At 34.1% G+C, this 26,488-nt stretch overlaps 1 pseudogene; it reads right to left on the bottom strand.

Moving 5' to 3' along the window:
* Nucleotides 1–18,460: 18,460 nt before the first annotated feature.
* LOC112661679 (mothers against decapentaplegic homolog 2-like) lies at nucleotides 18,461–19,817 on the bottom strand (annotated as a pseudogene).
* Nucleotides 19,818–26,488: the final 6,671 nt, after the last annotated feature.

The raw sequence follows: 26,488 nt of genomic DNA, 5'->3' as shown, positions 1-26,488 counted from the left end.
AGAGAGAAAGGGAGGGATTATCCGAGATGAATATAGATATCCTGTGATAAGCAGAAAACAATGTGGCAGATCTCCGATAAATGAAAATCTATATTCAGAGACAATATTTATAGCTTAAAATTTAAAAGTGTTTTTATATTCTCCCAGTCATCCTACAGGCATATTTTAATGTTTTAAGAGAGGTCAATTTAAGTCTCCAGTTTATCCAGTTCATAAATAGCGTTCATGAATATTCACTAAAATTTAAGGTAGTATATATATTTCAGTAAGAGTTAATATTTCTTTTGCAATGGAAGCTTCAGTTTAGAGTGCTAACTTCTGTAAACCTTAAGAAAACACTTCAAACAAAAAAAAGAAAAAGAAAACACTTCAATTTTCCATAATAAAATAAATAATACAAAGATAAATGTTAAATAGCATAAATTCACCTTTTATACTCCAAATGTTAGACAAAGTAAAATGGACTCAATCTTGATACATGACCCTAATTATAAACAGTTTGACACTCTAGATTTGAAAGAGGTTAAAATTATAGACATTTATTTACATTGTATAGTGGATGAATAACAGAATTAACTCATTGAGCTACAATTGAATTGTCTTCAGAGAAAATGGCAATAAGAATTATAAAAGGAATAATAAATTGACCTATGACTTTTCCTTCAAATGAATAGTTAGCTATGAGATGTCATGAAGATGTCAAGAAATGCTCAAAATCCAATTCGTTTTAATTGAAAGAAATAATACATTATTAGGTCTTTTTAGAAGGCCATAAAAGGACAGTGTATCTAAACAAAGAAAGGCTATCACAGTGTCTGATATTGAAAAAAATTGGCAAACAATGTTTTAATTGAATTTATACTTATTGTTTTAATTTGTTAAATAAGATCATGTGACTCTCCAGTTATATACTTCGTGGATACATTTTTTTTTTAACTTGAAACACATACTAAGTAGCTTAAGAGCAAAAATAGGAGTAAAAAAAGGATTTATTTTATTTTATTTTATTTATTTATTCATGAGAGACACACAGAGAGAGACAGAGAAATAGACAGGAGAAGCAGGCTCCATGCAAGGAGCCTGATGTGGGTGGGACAAGCCCTGAGCCAGAGGCAGATGCTCAACCACTGAGGCACCCAGGAGTCCTGAAAGGATTTATTCTTAAACCTTGTACCTTTTTTTGAATCATATCACAATTCCTAAAAATTTATTTTTTTTTAATTTTATTTATTTGAGAGAGAATGTGTGAGAGGTGGTAAAGGGCAGAGGCAGAGGGAGAAACAGACTCCCTACTGAGCAGGGAACCCAATGAGGGGCTTGATCCCATGCCCCTAGACCCTGGGATTGTGACCTGAATCGAAGGCAGATGCTTAACTGACTGAGCCACCCATGCACCCCAAAAAGAGTAATTTTTAATACACCAAAATAAGGCAAACCACTTTTGCTGTTGTTTGTTAAATAATTTTCAGGTTTCAGTTATTAAATTCCAATTTCCTTTACATAATTCCTTTGCCAATAATTATAACCAAAGCTGAATTTCCTGACAGACTTATTTAGCTGTACATTTTGACCAAATTATATCTTGCCTAAATCATTTTTCTTAAGGAACTACTGTTTGAATTATAATCTTATAAGGTAATGTAATACATATAATAAACCAAATACAGAATTTAATAATAATAATTCTGATATCTTTTTACATAGTAATGAAGTTAGGTTACCTCATTTAATGGTTCCAGAGAATCCCCTAAATTTATGTTCTCAATAAATTAATTGCTGAGTCATTATTGGTTTTAAATACATTTTAAATAGGTAACACCATGCCACCATTCCTCATTATTCAGTTATCAATATTCCAAACGGAACAGTTTAAATTTCTCTGTTAAATTGTGTGCTCTTCATCTGTGCAGTTGAAAACTTCAATAAAGATCATTCTTTTTGCCTCTCAAATACTGATTTTAATCTTACACATAGTTATTTGATTATTTATAAGGCAACTGTGATCATTTAATCCAGATACTAATGCAAGAACAATTTTACTAAGAGATGGAAGTTTTTGCAATTTCTCCTTGGAATTATCTTCACAGAAATACTGGAAAGGAAGGGACTGAGGGGAATTAAATCACTTAATAAAATAGGAAAATAACTTGTGATGACTAGTAAGTTCATAGAATGGTTGTCTGCACATTTACATGCACATATCTGTACAAGTTCTCTCCCTTTCCCACATTCTCTCCTTTCCTCCACCTCATCTGTCACCATCTCTTTTTTATCCGTTCATCCATCACCACAGTTATGAATGTATGTATGTATGTATGTATGTATGTATGTATTTTCTATCCATCCATCATTTAACTATCCATATATATATATATGGATATATATGGATATATATATGAAAATCATTACTAGAGTAAAACAATCCAAAATTTTGGTTAATAAACTTAAGTTGGAAATTTGCCTCAATATAAGGCTCTGGAGGCCATCAATATTATGCATCAATTAGTATTTATCTATATAGATTATTACATTTTTAAGACAGAAACTCTTTAATTAAACTATACAAATGCCCAAAACCACTGTTACACCTAAATAAGTTAACAATTATTCTAATAACAAATATCCTGTCAGTGTCTTCAATGGTCGTATGTCTTAAAATTGTTTTTACAATATGTTTTAATCAGGAACAATCACAACAACAACAAAAAAGTCAATAAAATGCCATTCGCATTTCTCTTGAATTTCTTATAATTTATAATTGACCCTACCTCTATACTGATTACTTCAAAAGTCTTTTTGTTTTGTTATGTTTCTTTTTGTTTTAACTAAGCCATTTATCCTATTGAGTTGTGATTTTGCCAAGTTTCTCCATGAAGTTTCTTCAATATATTGGTATGTGTCCTTTATTTTCTTAAAAATGGTTGTTAATTCTAGAGTCTTGATCTGATTTTGATTTTTTGGTCTTTTTTTTTTTTTTTTTTTTTTTTTAATCCAAGGCTACATCATGGGTGACATAGTCTTCCATTAGGAAGCACATACATGGCAATCATTATTTTTCCTATTCCATAACAAAATAATAAATTTAGCTACCTATATCTATTACTTCATTATGGATTGCAAAGTGTTGAAATTCTAATTTTATCATCCCAACTTCATGTTTAGCTGGACACTGTAAAAAGCAATTTTACCTTAAAAATCCTTTGCCTACTCTGAGGCAGAGTTTTTACCAGGAAGGCAAATTAAAAGCTTATTTCTTTTCATTTCCCAAAATTCAGAATATGGAGTTGCTTTCTAGAATCATTCAAAGTGGCATCTGTGTTATTACTATACATATTTAAGTAGCACAATATCTTGGATTCAGATGTATTTAGTATGTATGTTTAGTATAATTATTACGTGTATTGATGCTCAAAATTGTGCCATCTTTGGCCACTGAAAGCAAATGCATGATAGCATTTATGCCTTCTTGACATGACCTCTGTGGCAGTTTCCTCATTTTCTGATATGACAAAGCGTTTATATATTACTTATCACAAAAAAAACTGGAATCAGTTATTTCTCCAAAGAACCCTCATTCATATTAGGGGGAATGATATGAAGAGTCTAGAATCTGCCAATAGTGATATTCATTGCTACTAAATTAGTCACTGTTTCCATTCTTTTTCAGGGAATAGAGCTAAAAAATACACATACATATGCACATAGATCATAAGTTCATCCTGATATTCCTAGATAATGTACATGACTTTGGATTTTTACTTAACTTTTTTATCTCATACTTATGTGTTTTTTATACTTAAAAACAGGGCTCATAATCAAATTCTCATTATTACTAATTTGCTTTACATGCATTTTTTACATGTATGCCACTTTCAGAATAAAAATACCAATATTGCTACCAATAATATGATTAATGAGAACAGTTTATTTATTTATTGCAGTTTTTTTTTTCTCTTTAAGACATACCTCATCAGACTACTATATTTTAAAATTACTTGATATATTTACTTCATATGAGCTATGCAACCAGCTTGGTATAGTTAAATTCATTTGTTTTATTTTACTTTAACTGTTTATTTTTAATTTTTTTATTTAAATTCAATTTAACTAACATACAATTATTATTAGGTACAGAAGTATAACTTAGTGATAAAACTATAAACATAAAACACCCAGTCCTCCACATATCAAGTGCCCTACTTAATGCCTATCACCCAGTTATCCCATCCCCCCACTCACCACCCCTCCAGCAACCCTCAATTTGTTTCCCATAGTTAAGAGTCTCTTATGGTTTGTCTCCTCCTTTGTTTTCATCTTTTAAAATTTTACTTCCCCTGCCCTACTTTCAGCTATTTTGTTTCTTAATTTCTACGTATGAGTGTAATCATGATATTTGTCTTTCTCTGATTGACTTATTTCACCTAGCTTAATACCCTTTAGTTCCATCCACATCTCTTAAATGACAAGATTTCATTCTTTTTGATAGCTAAGTAATATTCCATTGCATATATATATACTATATTTTATCTATTCATTTTTATTTTTATTTTTAAGATTTTATTTATTTATTCATGATAGACACAGAGAGGCAGAGACACAGGCTCCATGCAGGGATCCCAATACGGGACTTCATCCCATGACTTGGGGATCATGCCCTGAGCCAAAGGCAGATGCTCAACCACTGAATCACCCAGGCATCTCTCTATTCATCTTTCAATGGACATCTGGTGTCTCTCCATATTTTGGCTATTGTGGATATTGCTGTTATAAACATTGGGGTGCATGTGTGCCTTGGAATCACTATGCTTGTATCCTTTGGATAAATACCTATAGAGCAAATACTGGGTTGTAAGATAGTTCTATTTTTTAACTTTTTGAGGAAATTCCATTACTGTTTTCCAGAGTGGCTGCACCAGTTTTCATTCCCACCAACAGTGGAAGAGGGTTCTCCTTTCCCTACATTCTTGCCAACATATGTTGTTTCCTGAGTTTATTAATTTTAGCTATTCTGACTGGTGTAAATGATATCTCATTTTGGTTTTGATTTGGATTTCCCTGATGCCGAGTGATGTTGAGCATTTTTTCATATGTCTGCTGGCCATTTGTATGTCTCATTTGGAGAAATGTTGTTCATGTCTTCCACCCATTTCTTCACTGGATTTTTTTGGTTTTTTGGGTGTTGAGCTGGATAGGGTCTTTACAGATTTTGGATACTATCCCTTTATCTGATAAGATATTTGCAGATACCTCTCCCATTCCTTAGGTTGGCTTTTAGTTTTGTTGACTGTTTCCTTTGCTGTGCAAAAGTTTTGTTTTTGTTTTGTTTCGTTTTTTTGTTTTTTTGTTTCTTTGTTTTTTATCTTGATAAAGGCCCAGTAGTTCTTTTTTGCTTTTGTTTCCCTTGCTTCTGGCAACATGTCTAGTAAGAAGTTGCTGTGGCCATGGTCAAAGAGGTTGCTGCCTCTGTTCTCTACGATTTTGATGGATTTCTGTCTCACATTTAGGTCTTTCATCCATTTTGAGTTTATTTTTGTGTATGCTGTAAGAAAGTGGTCCTGGATACCTGAGTGGCTCAGCAGTTGAGCGTCTGCCTTTAGCTCAGGTCATGATTCCAGGATCCTGGAATTGAGTCCCACATAGGTTTCCTGCAAAGAGCCTGCTTCTCCCTCTGCCTGTCTCTGCCTCGCTCTCTCTCTCTCTCTCTCTCTCTCATTAATTAATAAATAAATCTTACAAAAAATAAAAGAAAGAAAGAGGTCCAGTTTTATTCTTCTGCATGTGGCTGTCCAATTTTCCCAGTACCATTTGTTGAAGAGACTGTCTTTTTTCCATTGGATATTCTTTTCTGCTCTGTCAAAGATTAGTTGACCATACAGTTGTGTCCATTTCTGGGTTCTCTATTGTGGTCCATTGATCTATGTGTCTGTTTCTGTGCCAGTACTACACTGTGGTACTGTCTTGATGATTATAGCTTTGTAATACACCTTGAAGTCCAGAATTGTGATGCACCAGAATTGTGCATCGTGCTTTAGTTTTCTTTTTCAACATTCCTTTGGCTTTCTGGGGTCTTTTCTCTTTCCATACAAATTTTAAGATTATTTGTTCCAGCTCTGTGAAAAATGTTGATGGTATTTGATAGGGACCACATTGTGTGTGTAGATTGCTTTGGGTAGCACAGACATTTTAACAATATTTGTTCTTCCAGTTCTTGAGCACAATATGTTTTTCTATTTCCTTGTGTCTTTCTCAATTTCTTTCATGAGTGTTCTATAATTCTCAGAGTACAGCTCCTTTACCTCTCTGGTTAGATATTCCTAGGTATCTTAAGGATTTTTGTGCCATTGTAAATGGAATTAATTCCTTGATTTCTCTTTCTTCTGCCTCATTGCTAGTGTCTATAAATGTAACTGACTTCTGTGCATTGATTTTATATCCTGTGACTTTGCTGAATTCCTGTAATTATTCTAGCAATTTTTGGATGGAGTCTTTTGAATCTTTTACATACAGTATCATGTCATCTACGAAGAGTGAGAATTTGACTTCTTTGTCAATTTGGATGCCTTTTATTTCTTTTTGTTATCTTATTGTTGAGGCTAGAACTTGCAGTACTGTGTTGAACAACAGTGGTGAGAGTGGACATCCCTGTTATGTTCCTGATCTTTAACTCTTTCGGATTTGCTTTTTTATATGATTTGGTTTTAAAATTGTGGAAAATGTCTATGTATCCAAAGCTAACTGTACAAAAACAGAAATGCAACTTTTCTTTTTCTTTTTTTAACGTTTTTTTACTTTTGAGATCTGTGTTCATTTATTTTTTTTCTTTTTCTTTTTTTTTTATCGAGTTCAATTTAGAAATGTGACTTTTCTTTATGTGCTCTTTACTCTGTTCTCTGTCTCTACTTACACATGCATAACCTTTTATTTTAATTTATTGGCTTATGTTTGTGTAATTGTTTTTAATACACACATGCATACTTGTGTCATCCATCCTTTCTTAGATAAAATGGAAGCATACTTTCACACATTGTCCACCTTATTTATTTAAAAATATATTAATATCAATGCTTATAGCTCATCTTCATTCCTTGTTAGGCTTCATAGCATTACATTGGGTACATAGAATTTATTAAATTAATCTCTATTGAAGGATATCTGAATTGGATATATTCATTTACTATTGGTAAAAATTCTTTTCCTAGCTTTATTCATTACATATTTAATTTCATTTTTTTTTATCTCTTTAATATAAATCTATTTACTATAATTTTTCTCATAACTTGGTTATCCTATAACTTCCAGTTGCTTTTCTTTGATTATTTCCAAAATGTTCTGAAATTTTAGTATTTTCCTTTAGGCCCAACAGTTGATTAATAACAAGGTTTTAATTTCAATTTGATTTTTGTTATGGATTTCTAATTTTATTGTATTGTGATCAGACAATGCTCTGTCTAATATTGATTTTTTTATTATGAATCTTCCTTGATTGTTTGAGGTATAGTCAATCTTCATAAATATACCATTTGCAATTGAAATCCCAAACAAGAGAGAGAACACCATCACTGCTACAGAAATTGCCTTCATGCCCCTTCTCTTTCAATTCCTGTATCCATTTACCCAGAGAAAACAATAATACTGATTGTTTTCTGGCACATGCTCACCTGGCTTCCTCTACCAACTCCCCTAAATGGATCATACAATGAGTGGTCTAGTGTGTAACACTATAAACTTCCTTCCAAATATTTCTAACATAAATTTTAGAACTATAAATTTACTCAACTATTTTAATATCTGTATCATATAGATTTTGATATGTTATGCTTTCTAGATCAAAATATATTCATCTTGTGTATCTTTCTGTATATGTGCATGCAGGTGAGCATTTCTGAATTATTTATGTGTATAGTTAAACTTAACAAAATTTGTAGTTTTAAGAGACATGTTATTGATTACTGTAATTGCATTTTATTTATACAACTAACTCTGTAAAATATTTAGCTTTTTTAAATTATTTAACATTTGCTTTAACTTTCATCAAGTAATGCATCTTGCTGAATGTACCATGTCTAATTGAAATGATTGCATATCATGAAGTTGTTAGGTTCAATATTCTGTAGATCACAATCAATTCCAAGTGATTGACAGAGTTTTTCTCAGAGTTTCTATGTTTCCCTTGTTTTTTTCCTCCTGGTTGTGTTTATCAATTTCTGAAAGACAAATTCAATATCGCACAATCTGCTTATGATATATTGTATATCTCCATATCTATCAATTCTTTTTTTTTTCTTGTTTCACAAACTTAGAAGCTCTATTATTTGAACATATATATTTTTAATTGTTTGATATTTCCAAATATTTCACCTTTCACCATTATGAGATACTGCTCTTTATCTCTTGCAATTTACAGTTGTCATGAAATCTACTTTTTTCCCGTATTATTCTAGTACACACAGTCTACTTAAGCTTCTTATACTTTGGGTTGGTATATATTTTTCTATCCAATTACTTTCAACATCTCCATACCATTTTATTTAAAATGCATCATTTGAAAAAATAAAAATTAAAAAATAAAAAAAATAAAATGCATCATTTGTAGAATTATACTTCTCCATTCTGTCATCATTACATTTAATTGGTATGTTTAGTTCATTACTACTTAGTTCAATTATTGATGAGATTAGATTTAATTTTAGAATCTTATTTTATTTTATTGCTTATCATTATCTTTTTTGTCTCATTTTCTTGTCTTCTTTTGAACTACTGGGAATACTTTTAGACTTTCATTTTAGTTAACCTAAGAACATTTTAGATAAAAATATTTGCACAAATTTTTGGTGCCTACCCTATGGACAAAAATATGCTTCCATAGGTTTTTGTAGTCCACAAGAAATAACATATTTACATCGAACAGAAAATGTGGAAACTTTGTGACTATATATAACAATTTACCTACCTCAAGTCCATTATACTCTACTTGTTATATACACATGTGTTATGACTACATATGTTCTAAATCTCACAAGACAGTAATATAATTTTACCTCAAAATAGTTATATATCATTAAGCATCTTAAGTGGAGGGGATCCCTGGATGGCTCATTGGCTTAGTGTCTGCCTTCCGCCCAGGGACATGATCCTGGAGTCCCGAGATCGAGTCCCATGGTTGGGCTCCCTGCATGGAGCCTGCTTCTCCCTCTGCCTGTATCTCTACCTCTCTCTCTCTCTCTCTCTCTCTGTGTCTCTCATGAATAAATAAATAAAATATTTAAAAAATATTGAGAGGAAAATATATTTTATTCACAATTTTTTGTTATTATTTCTTCTAGATTCAAGTTTTCATTTCATATCAGTATTCTTCATCTTATCCTTATTTTTTTATTTTATTATATTTTTATCCTTCATTTAAAAAACTTCTTTTAGCATTTCTTAAAGTACAGGTTTTCTGGAAAAAAAAATTATCTTTGTTTCTTCTACTTGAAAACATCTTTATATCAATTTCATTTTTAAAAGACATTCTCAGTGGATGCAGAAATCAATTTCCGTGGCACTTAAAAAATACATTGTTCCATTGTCTTCAAGCCTATGTTGTTTCTGATAAGAAGTCAATGATAGTTCAAATCATAACCCCTTGTGCAAGACATGCTATTTTTTTCTGGCTACTCTGAAGATTCATCTTGATTTTTCTCTTTAACTTTGATTTTAGTGATTTGACAAGATGCCTAGGTCGTTTTCTTTGTTTTTATTCTACTTGTGTTTTGCTCAGCTTCTCAAATCTCTAAATTTGTATCTAGCAATACTTTTGCAAAAATATCAGACACTTTTTTCAAATATTATGTCCCTGTGTCTCTCTGAGAAACTGATTACAGATATGTTAGAGTTTTTAATATTGTTCCACATGTCCCTAAAACACTGTTCACTTATTTTTCAATCTTTCCTTACTCTGAATTTGCACAGAAAAAAATCAAAACAAACAAAAACTGAAATATTTTATTAGTCTAGTTTACATAATTGATATTAAATAATCAAATGTTTTTGATGGGATAACATTTTAGCAATAAAAATGGTGAAGTTTATTAGTGTTCTCACATTCAGATAACTTTAATCTGTCTACTAATTTGTACATGTATATATTATTAATCTACAACAGAGACTGGTAAACTATGGCCCATGCACTGGCCATCTGTTGTTTCTAAATAAAGTTTTATTAGGTTACAGTCACATCCTTTTATTTTCAAATTTTCCATGGTTGCCTTTGCACTACAATGCCAGAGTTGAGTAGTTGCAACAGAGACCATAAGAAACAGACACCTATGGGGTACCTGGGTGGCTCAGTCCATTAAGTGTCTGACTCTTGTTTTTGGCTCAGGTCATGATCTCAGGGTCTTGGGATTGTGGCCCAGGTTGGGCTCCATGCTCAGTGGGGAGTCTGCTTAGTTTCTCTCCCTCTCCCGTTGCCCCCTCCCTGCACATATTCTCTCCAATAAATAAATAAATAAATAAATAAATAAATAAATAAATATTTTTTATTATTAAATAAACAGATGCCTAAATATTACTATCTGGTTATATTCAAAGGAAAAATTTGACAACTCCTGATCTAGAATAAAGATAATTGAAAATATACCACATCTTTATATAAATGAGCTTAAGGCATTCAGAAGTATTGTTAAAAACAAACTATAGATTATTTTTTTGGAATAATTTGCTAATAATTCATTAAACACATACCTAATTAACAAATATATTCCTCCTAAGAAAACATTTCACCCATTATCTGCTTTAGAATATAAAAGACATTAGAAACATTAGCTTTTCAAATATAAAAAGAAAATGATCATATATATATATATATATATATATATACTTTTTTTTTAAGATTTTATTCATTTACTCATGAGAGACACAGAGAGAAAGAGAGGCAGAGACAGGCAGAAGGAGAAGGCTGCCCAATCACCAATATTAAATGAAATAGTAATAATTGAAACTTAATCTACTGATACCTGTATGGGCTAATTGTTGTTTAAGGAAGAAAAAATATATTATATATATATATAAAATATATTTTTTTTAATAACTTGGCAAGAAATCAGGAAATGTAGTAATATTTGTCGCTTGTCTCATCTGGATTAATTCACTTTAAAAATGGAAAATTAAAATTTTGGTGATATGGTAAATATATATTAAGATTTATAAAACCAATGAAGATGTTTTCCTAAAGAAAAAACTAGGGCAGCCCGGGTGGCTCAGCAGTTTAGCGCTGCCTTCAGCCCAGGGCGTGATTCTGGAGACCCAGGATCGAGTCCCACATCAGGCTCCCTACATGGAGCCTGTTTCTTCCTCTGCCTGTGTCTCTGCCTCTCTCTCTCTCTCTCTCTCTCTGTGTCTCTCATGAATAAATAAGTAAAATATTTAAATAAAAAGAAAAGAAAAAGAAAAGGCTAATAAGCATTATCATTAAAAGACAAAATTATGCAAATGTTTTTTTCAAAATAAATAAAAGTAAACCATACATAAGACACTCTTATAAATAAGATTTCAGGAGGCATCATTAGATTTCTAAGTACTGAATTTATTCCTCATGTAAAGACTATCAAGCATTTTAAGGATATTAATAGATGGGAGAGAAGATTCAGTGCACCTATCATGCACAAATAGATTACAGATTAAATCAATATATCATTTTATATGAATAAAAAATGAGTTTCTGAGAATGTTCAGAAGTTGGACAGAAAATAACTCTCATAGTTGAAGATACTAATGTTTGGCTCATTACCATAGGAAAAGATCCAGAAAAATACATTTCCTCAGATCTGTGGCTGGCAGGTTCTAGAATAGAAACTTCATCACATCAACAGGAAAGGAGATTCTAGAACATACTACCATGAATTGAAAATGCAATCCCTTCATTTAGAGAGTAAATGGAGGAGACTGATGGGTACAGGCTCTATGGCAGTTGGCCAAAGTCAATCAAAAGTCACTTAAGATTTTAACAGTGACTAACTGTGTATACATTTCTTTAGTACTGGCTATATTAAAGTCCTACTTAAAGGATTTTATTTCTGTCAAAGAATTAAGACAAGAGCTAATATTTATGCAGTGCTTAATCTTCTTTAAGAACTGTTCTAAGTGCCTTATTTTTTTTAAGATTTTATTTATTTATCCATGAGAGACACACAGAGAGAGAGAGGCAGAGACATAGACAGAGAAACAGGCTCCATGCAGGGAGCCTGATGTGGGGCCAAAGGCAGATGCTTAACCTCTGAGCCACCCAGGCATCCTTCTTCTCGGTGCTTTAAAACATTAAATTATGTAATCTTCACAAGATTTTGTCAGCTTCTCTATAAGCCCAGACCCACACCAACTGCCTTAGAAACTTGTTCTTAACTACTACTCCACTCCAAAACCAAATTTTAAAGAGATAAATATTTAATTATACAAAGTTTCAGAGTCACCAAAGCCATCCTCACTTCTCACATGAACTACAAGTCTGGGGGTACCCAAAACCACCTTCCAGTTTGATAATTTACTCAAGATTCACAGAACTCACTAAAAGCTATTATATTCACAGGAACTAATAGAGTGAAAAGATACAGATTATAATCAGCCATAGGAAGAGGTTCATGAGATAGAGTCTAGGACATTTCCAAGTTTAAAACTTCTAATAGTTCTCTTCCAGTGGAGCTGTGAACAATGGTAACAGTTCCCAGGATTCAGGTTTAACAATATACATGGAATATGTCAACAAGGAAAGTTATCCAAGCCCTGGTATCCAGAGTTGTTTTGTTTTGTTTTGGTTTTAGATTTTTATTTATTTGAAAGAGATAGAGTCTGAGAGGAGGGGCTGAGGGGCACAGAGGGAGAAGCAGACTCTGGTCTAGCAGGGAGCTTGATGCAGGGCTTGATTCCAGACAGGACCCTGAGATCATGACCTGGGCCGAAGGCTGACACATAACCAATTGCACCACCCAGGTGCCCCATGGTATCCAGAATTTAATTGGATTTTGGTCATATAGATATGCCTGAGTGCCCATATGGCTGACTAAGTCTAGCCTCTCCAGAGGTCCAAAGCTCCCACAATAAATATCAGTATACACTATCAGACATGTCCCCAGGCCCCCAGGCCGATAAGGACATTTTATCAGGCAAGATATCCCAAATATTTAGAGATTACCCTCTAGAAAATGAGGACAAAAGTTCACCTCTCTTTGGGTAAGGTTAATTTTTAACACTCGTCCACCGCTACAGTTCATCTTGGTTGAGCTCTTCATGATCATACAAGATACAGAAGGATAATATGTTTTCAGAGTTTAAAGGAAATAATAGAACTAAATGATAGAAACACAAATATTATATCTAGTTGCACATTCCATCTTAGCCAAATACACTACTTCTTTAAACTGCAAAATTAAAATCCTTTTCAAATTATTGCTGTATGATTTTGGAAATATGCTGCATATTTTCCTGTGCTTGAAAATGGAAAATATCTTTGGAAAGGAAATACATACTCAAAATGATTGTTATAATTTGTCCCCCTTCTGTCATATATGCAAGAGACTTCTAAGAAAGATACAACCTAAAATATAGTAACAAACAAGCATACTGCAATTTCATGTCTTAGGAAATTATCATTTTCCTAAATTATGAATAACATTTTTATTAACAAAACATTCAGGGAAGTTGCAGAGGACAAGTATACACCCTTGCTTTGTAGTCAACATAAAGTACAAGAATGACAAAGTAGAAAAAGCACAGTACAGATTAGCTAGATTGTGAAGGCACTATTTGTGATACATTATATAAATATGTTCCCTAGCTTTATAAGTTGAAGTTAAAAAGTAAATCCTTTAAATAAACTTACTGTTCCAAACTAACCATGGTAAACTCCATGTATCAGTGGAGAAATAGGCTTATTTGGATTACGTTATAAATGTGCATAAATCATATATTTTGCTTGTTCTGGATACTGTACAGAATGTGGTAATGTGGAATTTCCTTTCAATATTTGGAGTACAGCTATTAGGATATAGTAGCTACTAGCTAGCCTTCTGATGTCTTGCACTGAAAATAAAATGCATCATTTTGGACATTCATTTTCAATTTCATCTGCCAAGTAGAATGGTATCATGTACAAGATCTGACCAATAGAGTGGTCTGACCAAACACACAAATCAGATTATACTCTTACTACCACTAAAATTTCAAACCATCAACAGAATGATAATATATCATTCAAAGGTTTCCAATTTTTTACAGTTTCTAAGGCACACAAGAGAATTTCTTTTAGCAAGCTAATGCAACTAATTGGATATTTTATTTAACTCTAGTTTCATTAAGGTCATGTTTATAATGTTATTAATCAACTTCCTCATTTTTTATTAACAGATTAATGGTAAATAACACATTTTAGATTGTTTTGTGCATTGAACCTCTATTAAAAATATATTTATATTTCAGAGGTGTCTCATATAAAGTCTCAGAGGGGCAATTATTACCTCGATTTCTTAATATATTCCAATTCTTTGGCTAAACTTTAAAACTATAATTTCTGATTACTAAGCCAAAATCATATATTTTTAGAGGTATTGTATTGAAAATTTATCTCTTAAACCACATGGTGGTACTGGGGATGGGAGTGAGAGAATCACTCTTTTTCAAAGATATTTTTAGCTCCTGATTAAAATAAATGGTCATACAAAAGATGGTGAATGAATAGATTTTGAATAAAATTAGATATATGTTATAAGACTTCAATACAAGATATCTATGAGCTGCCTCAGGCTTGGGCAAATTGTTAAACATTTCTCATGATAACTAATCTAATAACCACCCAATAACAGAATGAAAAATTTAATAACAATCTATTAGTTCCTCTACTTTCACAACATTGATTCTGCTCACAGCTATCAAAGGGCAACTATCAGATATGTGTATCATTCACCACTTTCTTAAGATTACAGGAAATAGGAACTATAGGCCAAAAATAAAATGTAGGCCACAGTTGATGCTTCTAAATGTGTCTCACTTTAAATACCAAACAGGTACATAATTCTAAAACTATGAGAAGGAATTTGATTTAAGAGAAAATAATATATCTGTCATCTTACAGATTTTTATTTTTATTTTTTAGATGGAAAGATTGCAAATGTATTAATTTGTATAAACTCTCTACAGGCAAAGTCAGGCAGACTTCAATAGCAGGGAAAATTCTTATTGGCAGTAAGTAATCAGTAAGACAGCCAGATGGAATGCCTTATTTTCTAATTTCTAATTCGAATTTTTATTTGTTTTCTAATATATCAATTTATTTGCATTATTATTTTTTACAAGTGTGACCACTTAACACAGTAAATAGATTACAGTGTTTTTGTTTTGCTTGAAGACTGATAGAATTCTCTTGTTGGAAGATTTTATTTTATTTATTATTTTATTTTATTTTGTTATTTTATTTTATTTTGTTTTATTATTTTATTTTTATCTGCCCCCTCCAAAAAAAGACTTTATTTTTGGTAAAAGGTGTGCCCAAGATTGAGAAGCTGACACCGATGCAAACACACGAGGGTTTATTTAAAAGCTGGGGGGGATCCCTGGGTGGCGCAGCAGTTTAGCGCCTGCCTTTGGCCCAGGGCACGATCCTGTAGACCCAGGATTGAATCCCACATCAGGCTCCCTGCATGGAGCCTGCTTCTCCCTCTGCCTGTGTCTCTGCCTCTCTCTCTCTCACTGTGTGCCTATCATAAATAAGTAAAATAAGAATAAAAAAAAAAAATTAAAAGCTGGGGATCCCTGGGTGGTGCAGCGGTTTGGCGCCTGCCTTTGGCCCAGGGCGCGATCCTGGAGACCCGGGATCGAATCCCACGTCGGGCTCCCGGTGCATGGAGCCTGCTTCTCCCTCTGCCTGTGTCTCTGCCTCTCTCTCTTTCTCTCTCTGTGACTATCATAAATAAATAAAAATTAAAAAAAAAAGTAAATAAAAGCTGGAACTTGGGTCCAAGTGTACCCGACACAGCGGAGCAGGGACTTGGGCCCCGAGGCTAAGAGGCGTAGCAGCTTCATAGGGGCCCGTGGCCGGTGGGATTGCAACATACGCAGAAAGTTGCACAGTCACGTCGGTCCACACGCAGGTGGCCGATAGAATCACAATTTACCCTATAGTGACCATTTGAACTGGCCTATCACTCTGCTCGGAATTGGCGCGCAGTTGTGGCGGGCACAGTTACATTGTTATGAGCCGATTTCCCATAAGGGTGTGCCCAGCGGCCTGACTAGGCTGGGGCAGCGCCTTAAGCAATAAGCAGGTCATGTGGGGGTCATACAGGAGGTGGCCGGTGCAGCACAAAATGGAATTAGTCCTGCTCTGCTTGTCCAGGGCCAGGGGATTTTTGTTAAATTTCCTGGGTCCCATGAAGGCAGAAAAAAAATGTTTTGCTACAAGGAAAATCTGTTTCTAAATGATAACATTAAAGTCTTGATATATATTCTATATCAAAAAAAGACAAAAATAATGGATAAGTGGAAATAACAGATAACTGTAACTTTATGAAGTCATTATTAAATCAAGAAACGCACATACATACCAAATTTACGCAAATTAATAATGTATATAAACAGCCAAATACTGCAATACTGAGTCATGATATATTACCTGTACACATAACTATAACTGTTATTAATAAACCTTTGGGACACTCAGTTTTATGCCTGTTGTGCCCCAGATCGTGAATCTGAGAAACTGTTGTGCCCAAGATTGCGAATCCGAGAAACCACCGAGGAGCCCACACCGATGCAAGTACACGAGGGTTGATTTACAACCTCAAGCTTGGGTCCAAGTGTACCGGACACAGCGGAGCAGGGACTTGGACCCCGAGGTGGGTTCCAGCTTAGTTTTATAGGCTGGTCTAGGGGACCTCCAGAAGGGGTGGAGGAATTTCTCAAGTTCTGTTTACATTCTGATATGGGGCTTTCAAGGGCATTGAGCTCTGTTCTCATTCTGATATGGGGCTTAACTGAAGTAAGGTAAAGTTCAGCTCTTATTCACAGGGGCCTGAGATGGCTGTACTTGTGCTAACGCTGAACTTAAGGTGAAATGACCTTAATTTTCTCAGCCTCCACAAAACCACCAAGGAGCCACACTGATGCAAGTACATGAGGGTTTATTAACAAGCTCGAGCTTGGATCCACGTATACCCAACACAGCATCAGGGACTTGGACCCCAAGGTGGGTTTCAGCTGGGTTTTCATGGGCTGGTCTAGGGGACCTCCAGAAGGGGGAGGAATTTCTCAAGTCTGTTTACATTCTGATATGGGGCTTTTAAGCACGGGGGGTGGGGAGGGGAGCTGAGATGTCTGTACTTGTGCTAATGCTGAACTTGAGGTGAAATGGCCTTAATTTTCTCAGCGTCCACAATGCCCAAGAAGACATCAGCGTGTCTTTAAAATCTCCTCTTCTTCCTGTACAGGAAAGTATTTCCAGAAATGAAATTTCCCATTTAATATTCAAACGCAGAAAACCTATTCTACAAGGTGCTTCAATTGGTGGGACTTTAAGTGCTTTTTCCTCTTTTAAGTTTTTAGACAGTAAACAGCCCATGGGGCTATGACAAACACTATGACAAAAGACAAAAGAGTTGTTACATTTCGCCTTTTGATGGGACTTGATTGGCAATAAAGCTTGATGACATGCTTAAGCAACACACCTGAAGGTGAGTCAGGGACAGATGAGGCTAGGCAGGGCTAGGTAGGCAGCCAGGGAAGCAGGCTCACAAAAATCCCCAAAATGCTGAGGTGTAAGGAAACCAGAGATAAGAGAACAAGCCACACCACACTGCCCTAAGGTGTGGGTGAGGAGGGTGTCTTGTTCTAACACCTACTGTAACCAAAAAAATCATCAGACTCTAAAAAGGAAGTAAGCCATTAACGATGTTATCACTAGTCCTTACTCAATGGTGATATCAATGGATAGTTTAAAAGGATTTAGGTTCCCTGATCAGGCTTTCAGTAAAAGACCAACCCTACAAGCCCTCAGTGGCAACATTGTCGGGACCCCTCTCACTCCTAAGAGCTTTCTCTGTATCTTTACTTAATAAGCTTCTATCCTTTACTCACGCTCCTGTGTCCTCAAGATTCATTCTTTGACTCTGTGAGACAAGAACCAAGTTCTCTGTAACAAAGGGATCATATGTGAGTTAATACTTTGTCCAACCACTGTAGAGGTCCATTCAGATGAAGTTCAATCCTGTTGGTGCTGCATGGCTATGAATGAATGAATACACAGTGGGGGTCTCAAAGCCTCTAGGGCTAAGGGCAAGCTCTTGCCCTTGCAGGCTGCATTTATTCAGTTCTCACGCAAAAGCTGACAAAGCACACTCTCTGTTTTTCATCTCAATCTACTTTAGAGGTTGTTTACATATTATCTGAGGCTAGGCCGCCCTTTCTCAAGGGACAAAAGGAGGAATCCATACTGTTTTCAGCTTGACCTTGCATAAGATAAAGTCTCCATCTGAACCATCACATTCATGGCATCTTTGTAGAGGACAGTTCCTTCTGGAAACCTTCTTATGCAGTCATTCCCCAACACAATCTGGTGAGTGTTCGTTACCATGTGCCTTCTGTATTCTGCTTCCTAGTATTTCACAAAACTCATTCTTAGGATGCACATCCTAGTTGATACACAGCTTCAAAACTCTGATTAGCACACTGCGAGAAGAGCAGCAAATTCCTGGTTAGTGAAGATCTTCAGACTGCAGCCTGGTGGAATTTTACACTCTGTTGCAGGGTGCTAGCTCTATCTCTGATTATACTTGGGGCTCTGCAAAAGACTACAGTATCACTTTAGGCACTCGGTGAAAACTTCCCCACCTATCTAATATAAGCATACTCCTCTTCCTATATGTCTTCTTGTCATTTCTACAGTCACATTTTGGTTGATATTAGAGAATAACCCTATGCAGAACCTTTCTGGGTTTGATGGATCTGTGAAGCCATCTACAGAGTGAGAGCAGTGATGCCTGAAAATTCTCTCCAACCCTCCAGTTTAATTCATAATATGCTACTGAACACCTAAATGAGTAACTGGCTGCAAATTCAAACTATGGTTAACACAGAAAAAGTAGTAGGAGATAGTTCTGCTGGAGATCCTATATCCGTTCATCTGTTGATCATGTTTTTCCATTTTCCATGATACATCCAGGAGATGGAGTTTCTGGTGTGTAATTACTCTGTGGCTCAGTTCTCACTGGGAAATTAGTATTTCCAGGAATGGAGCAGGTATAATCATCTAGAGGTGACAGTTCTATTAGGATTTCAATACTGGAAGCAAAACTTGTGTCTCAAATCTCTGGTAATAGTAAAGTGTAAACATACTTCAGATCTTTTTAAAGATTAAAAGCACATTCACAGTTTACAATTGCTTTGATTTCGTGATGTCTGTGAAGATCAGGCCAGTACCATGGTCAGCAACACATAAATGTGGCTGTCCTTTTCAATGGGATACTTGAAGACAACCATCAAGAGACCTGGTTTGTTCAAAGAAGCTGTGAAGGCCTGTCTTATCCCACTGATCTATCATAATGGGTCTCCTCAGTTTCTGAATTTCAGAGCAAGTGCTTGGTATGGTAAGACATTTAGTATTACAATTTTGAGTGATGATGGCTTTCTCAAGCTTATCTAATTGTCCTGTTTTCTTTAGTTTCTCTGCCAGACATTTAACTGCTTTCTCAAACTACTTTTTTTTTTTTTTTCCATTCTGCTCTCCTACCTGCTCATCCAGAGGCAGCACATGATTTCTTCTATCCCAGCAGTTTCTTCACAACTGGTGGAGTGAATGGCAAATGGACATGTTTTTACTAAAGGCAGCAATCCACACTAAGGAAATATCCTTCTTTATCTAAACTAAAGTGCTGCTGACCATCTGTCCTTCAATGCCTCGGCCCAAGGTCCTTCCATGGTCTCTTGTCTGCACTATAGATAGAGGCCTGTTGAGGGCCGCTGCCCTGGTCCACCTTTTGTAGTCAAGCCAGGAGTGGACACTTGCTCACCTGTTGAGGAGATTTGGGGGCAGCCCCATGGAGTGCCCTGAGGACCCGACAAACCCAAACCCTGAGCAAAAGAAAGTTTCACAGAGGCTCTAGTGCAAAATTTATTTTTTAAAATGTCAGACATTAGACAATCATTTGTAAATATTATAAAACATAAACTTTTTTTGAAGTACACAATCAATAAATCACCATTTTGTCACATAAATCTAAGAACTTTTGTAAAATCAACTCTATACTACTCTGATTTGAATTCAGATTTTTTAAAAATTCTAATTTCATTAAAAATCTAATTATAGTATAATAATCACAGCAGAATCCAACTTGTCCCTATGCCATCACATATACAAAATCTCCCACATTATAACTCAAATCAGTATGTCCATATCTGAAGTCATTTATCCTCCAGCCCAAATTTGCCAGTGCTGGTGCTTTTTCCTTTTACTTTGTCTAAATGACTGATTATCAACAGCAACTACCCTAACGCCTAGCCCAGAAGCCTATTCAGTGCCCCATTTCCTACCTCGTGCCAATATCTTACAAACTACATGTGCATTCTAGTTTCCAAATGCTCCCTAATTTTTCTCTTGCTACTTGCCACTAATTTCATCTTGCTATCATTAATTCTCTGGATTTCTTCAAGTTATCACTATTGCCTGACAAGTCATTCTCCACACTTCATTCAAATTATAATTCCCCTTCCTTGAAAATATTCAGCTATGCCATGCTTACTAAATTACCACGTGTCTCTTATTTGTTCCATGTCATGTAATTGACCACAGGACACTGAAAAACATTGTGATTACATATTTGTTTTCTCTGTGTTTAGGTATTTTTAAAATATTTTTTAGTTTATTCATTTTAGAGAGAAAGAGCGAGAGCATAGCAGAGGGGTCAGAGGGAGAGGGGGAAGCAGACATTCCCAGTGAGCAGGGAGCCTGATGTAGGACTGGAGCCCAGGACCCCAGGATCATGACCTGAGCTGAAGGTACACCAGATACTAAAGTGACAGAGCCAACTAGGCACCCCTGTGTTTAGGTATTTAAGAACATCATCCCTCCAGATAGACTACCTTCTCAAGGTAGATGACTTTAAAAGTATCCTGAATATTTTCCTATGCCTAAACACTGGAAAATATCTTTGGTAAAATAGATAAATTACATAATACTCTCTACATTTACTAGCTGTGTAGTCTTGGCCAAGTTACGTAAATAGTGTACCTCAGTTTTCTCATTTATTAAATGGAGATAGTAATATCACATAGGATTGCTATAAAGATTTCATACATTTATATGTTAAAGAACATAGAGCAGTGCCAGGAGCATGTTAAGCACTACATAAATATTAGCTCTAATTTTATAAATAGTGTAAGAAAACAAGAAATATTTCTTACCATTATCTAGGAAAGTAGTTATTAAAGTTGATGCTAAAATACTGTATATTAACAGATATATACACAATAAGTGAATTCATAAAGAAACTCAAAATGATTATTAAATGAATCAAATATATTACCCATCCTCCCAAACCTGGAAGATATGGTAAAATTCTACATGCAGAGGCATTATAAAAAAAATTAAATACTTAATGTCAGTAATATTACATGTTATAAATATATTAAACTAAATAAATCTTTATCAGTTCCGTCATCTTGTTCAGAAAAACATAATCAGTTTCGTTTCTACCATTTTTATAATTGATTGTATTCTTATTCAAGATAACCAAAATATCATGCCATTCTATAACTAAAGGCATTAGGTTTCAAGACATAGATTTTTATCAATGACCATTAAGATAGTAGAGTTGAATTCTCTCTCATTCTTTATTTTACAAGGCATCACCCTATATTACTTTAGGATTATAATGGCCTTTGTACATAACTGAGCTACACATATTAATGCTACAGTTTTTTTAGTGGTGCTAACGGAAGTCCTTTTATAAGTACAAACTCCACTGTGAAATTATCATTCAGATACAGACTAAAGTGTGTGAAATAAAAGATTAGACTATTAGCCTTCAAATATTTTTGTGAATTTCTTTTACCAGTCTCTTCTCAAAACATTATCCTAAAGCATCTTCTCTGGAAGAATGCAAGTTTTTATTATAGTAATTTGGAGTAAATATTTTGGAATGTGAGGCTCTCTCTGTAAAAGGCTGACCCAACAGTGTGGTTCTAGGCAGCCAGAGAGCAACAGAAGATGTCAGTATACAATAACACTTAAGAATTCTCATTTAGAGTTTTTTTTGTGTGTGTTTTTACAATAAATGAGCCATACTTCTTGTAACCCCAATACTCTGCTGTCCAATATCTTTTCACCTAAAGACGTCACCTTGTGGAAGCTCGTTCTGGAATCTCTTTCCTACTGCTAAAACAACCCCAGGAGTTCCCATTCCCATTGCTTACTTGGGGAAAATAGACCTGCATTTCCCGACAGAATTTTGAATATACTTTCCATAGAAACTAGGTTATGAGTTGTGGTTAATAACAATAGAAATGTTGCAGTCAATATATTTTTCTATGACATTATGGTAAATAGTATTTGTGAACTTGCTTCAACAATTAATCACCTTGTAAGGTATTGTTTATAAGAGGAATTTTAAAAAAACTGCATTTCAAAGTGCTAAACTTCTTTGCAGGCAGCTTTTGGAACATAACAAAAATGTTAGTGGGGGAATAGGCTAAATTTATATCCATCAATGAGAATATTCTACCATAATGTTGACCACAATATAATAAAGTATTTGTTAGCTTTAACTGCACTGAATTCAGCGACTGAGAAAATTGAGTCTGAGTGTTTACAGCTACTTTTAATTTCTCATTAGTGCTTGTTTTAAAAACACAGGAACAGTGAAATACAGTGAAATACATCAAATATACTTGGCTAAAATCTTGAAGGGGGAAATTGAAACATCAAAATAATTCAACTGAAAAAAATTTTAATTATAGATAGATTTAATTTACTGAAAATATCACTAATGAGTAACAGACCACTAAAAGTTAACTATTGGGTGGTAGTAGAGAGGGGAATGAGTCAATATGTAAACTATTAAAGGATGAAGAAATTTAGCATTTTTCTTATCAGCAAGCACATATATATATATTAAAAACACTATTTTAAAAATCTGGCAAGAAAAAACATTTATTAAAGGATATTCACTCGAGTTCTTTCCATCATCCAAGAACCATGCTACAATTACTTTATTACAACATCTCAGGTTTTGAAATTTTATTAAGAATGAAAGAAATATATTGGAATTATTGGCCAGAACTTGGCAACAGTTATTTCTATATCACCAACTCCTCCTCATCAATCAAGAAATTGTCAGTTTCCCCATGGAGTATATGAAGTTCAGATTGCCTAAATGTCAGTGTAAAAAAGACTTACTCTCTTTGAGATGATGAGCATGTACTTTCACTCTTGCTCATCATTTTCAACCATTTGACCAGATTTTGGTCTTTTCTTTCTGGAAATCTGTGCACATATGAAGTAACAATAAAGGACAAAAAATGCCAGAACTTTCTTTATATTCCAGAGATATGAAATCCCCAAAATGCTGCAAGCAGTAAACATCTTAAAATAAACTCCAACATTCATTCATTGTAATAATTCAAATAATTTTCTTGAATTGTCCTGATAGTTTCCACGCAAATAATTCAACCTTTCAAGAACATTACTATAGACAAAAGATGGCTGCTTGCATTAATATGTAGTATATTCCTTGCTTTACAAGTTTTCCTAAATAACAAGCCTAAGAGTATCATTATCACTTAACCAATATGTTACTTATCTGATACTTTTGTCCCAATTCTAGAATAATAAAAACAATTTTTATATTTTGTCATTAGGTTTCCTTGGACTCACTGATTTTTTTTTAAATAAAAGTGCTAGCATTTTAATATATTGTGTATGCTGCATTTGTTCTTTGAAAATTCATGGATCATTAACATTTTATTTTTTATATCACAGGAAACTTTACAGTGTACAATAATTTTGAGGAAGATTTATTTGACTAATTACTTAACTATCATAAAACCCACTATAAAATTTCATACAAGCGTGTGAAATTCCACACTGATCATTTTATTAAAAATATAAACTTATACATGAAAGTATAAATGTATGCATACCTATACTTATATATACTTAAAATGTGGGACTTAATTTATTATATTGTATAGGTAAGGAATCCATATTTAATACATTTGTATGCATATGGAAAGTAGGAGGTGTTTTTTTCATGATATTTCGTACAAGAGCACAAAGTGTTGTGTTTGTTTAGCACCTGCTGTGCTGCCACATGCCAATTCAGACTCTCCTTCCTTTTCACTTGTACAAACATCAAACAGAAGAGACATTGAGTAGGATTATTTTATTTGAAATATAGTTCCTTATTACTAAGTACCACTGTAAGTCATTATGAAAACCTATTCATCTTTTAAGTTTTAGTTCATCTCCCACTTTCTTAATGGAGCACTCTCAGATACTGATAAGCCTTACTGAGGCTACTTTTCTCAGAAATGCACTGCTTTTAAGAATCAATAAGCCTGTCAAATGTCTCAATCCTTAAGTATCTTTTTTGATTGTTTAATTCCAATAAACCAACTGCTTGGTGGTGCTGTATCCCCATATGTATTCTTTTTACTTGGTATTTTGAAGAATTTATCTGAAGTATTTCTTGAATAGTTCATATATAATTTTCCCCCACTTCATTTGAGCTATAATTGACATATATTTTATAAGTGATGTACAACTTTTTAATTTGATACCCTTATATAATTGCAGAATGATTATTCTCTTACCTTTACCTCCATCTCATCACAAAATTACCATTTCTTTTTTGTGGTAAGAACATTTAAGGTCTACTCTCTCAGCAACTTTCAAGTATGTAACCTAATAATATTAATTATAGTCACAGTCAATTCAATACTGTGAATTACATCCCCAGAACTTATTCTTTTATAACTGGGAGTCTGTACCCTTTGACCAACATCTCCCCACTTCTTCAATCATGCTCCTCCAGCCCCTGATAACCACCATTCTATTCTATTTCCATGAGTTTAACTCTTAAGATCACACAAAAGTAATATCATATAATAGTTGTTTTTCTCTGCCTATTTTATTTCATTTTGCATAATGTTCTCAAGTACCATCCATGTTCTTGCAAATGGTAGAATTTCCTTCTTTCTCATGACTGAATAATAGTCCATTTTGTGTGTCTTTATTCATTCATCTATTGATGAACACTTATTTCCTTATGTTGGAGATAATGAATAATGGTGAACTATTTGGACAAGAAAGCCAAGAATATTAAATAGGGAAAGGACAGTCTCATCAAATGGTGTTTGGAAAACTGGATATCCACTTATAGAAAAGTGATTTTGGACTCCTATTTTATATCACTCAGAAAATTAATCCAAAATGGGTTAAACACTTAAACATAAAACCTGAAAACATATAATTCCTAGAGGGGAAAAAAAATGGAAAAATCTCCTTTACATTGGTCTTTGCAATATTTTTTTTTCACATGACACCAAAAGTACAAACAACAAGAGCAAAAATCAATATGCAGGACACATCAAACTAAAATACTTCTACATAGCAAAAGAAACAAAATAGGGATCCCTGGGTGGCGCAGCGGTTTGGCGCCTGCCTTTGGCTCAGGGCGCGATCCTGGAGACCCGGGATCGAATCCCACATCGGGCTCCCGGTGCATGGAGCCTGCTTCTCCCTCTGCCTGTGTCTCTGCCTCTCTCTCTCTCTCTCTCTCTCTGTGACTATCATAAATAAATAAAAATTAAAAAAAAGAAAACTATGAAATAGAAATATTTGGAAATCAAATATCTAATAAAGGATTAATATCCAAAATATATAATGAATTCATACAAGTCAATAAAAAAAAACAGTCTGACTTAAAAATGGGCAGAGGAACTGAATAGATGCTCAGTATGACTAATGACCAGGGAAATGCAAATCAAAACCACAATGAGACATTACCTCAAACCTATTGAGATTATTGTCATCAAAAGGCAAGAGATAACAAACATTGGTGAAAATATGGAGAAAAGGGAACCCTTCATATATATTTTGGAAGGGACAGTGACTCAGAAAGGTGACCCAATTGCAGGAAATCATTCTGGGTTAAGAAAATTTGAAGAAACAGGTCATATTTAGTCTGAAAAGAAGACCTAGAGGGCAATTTGATCACTGCATTGGTATCACTTAAGATGTTCTACATGAATAGGAGTCCAGGTTTATTTTGTGTTATTCCAGAAAGTAATAGATGAACTATTAATATCAATATACAATTGCATTTTAGAGGAAGGAGAAAATAGCCTATTGTCTAAGATTTAATTAGGTCACTGGACATCCTAGAAATTGAACAGTGAACCAAATGAGAAAATGTATCATGAAGGGATAGGCTAAAGACATAAGAAAAGATAATCATTAGTCAATAAATTT

This window comes from Canis lupus, chromosome 31 (assembly GCF_003254725.2).
Source record: "Canis lupus dingo isolate Sandy chromosome 31, ASM325472v2, whole genome shotgun sequence".
NCBI lineage: Eukaryota > Metazoa > Chordata > Mammalia > Carnivora > Canidae > Canis > Canis lupus.
This window is presented reverse-complemented; position numbering and strand designations above follow the sequence as displayed.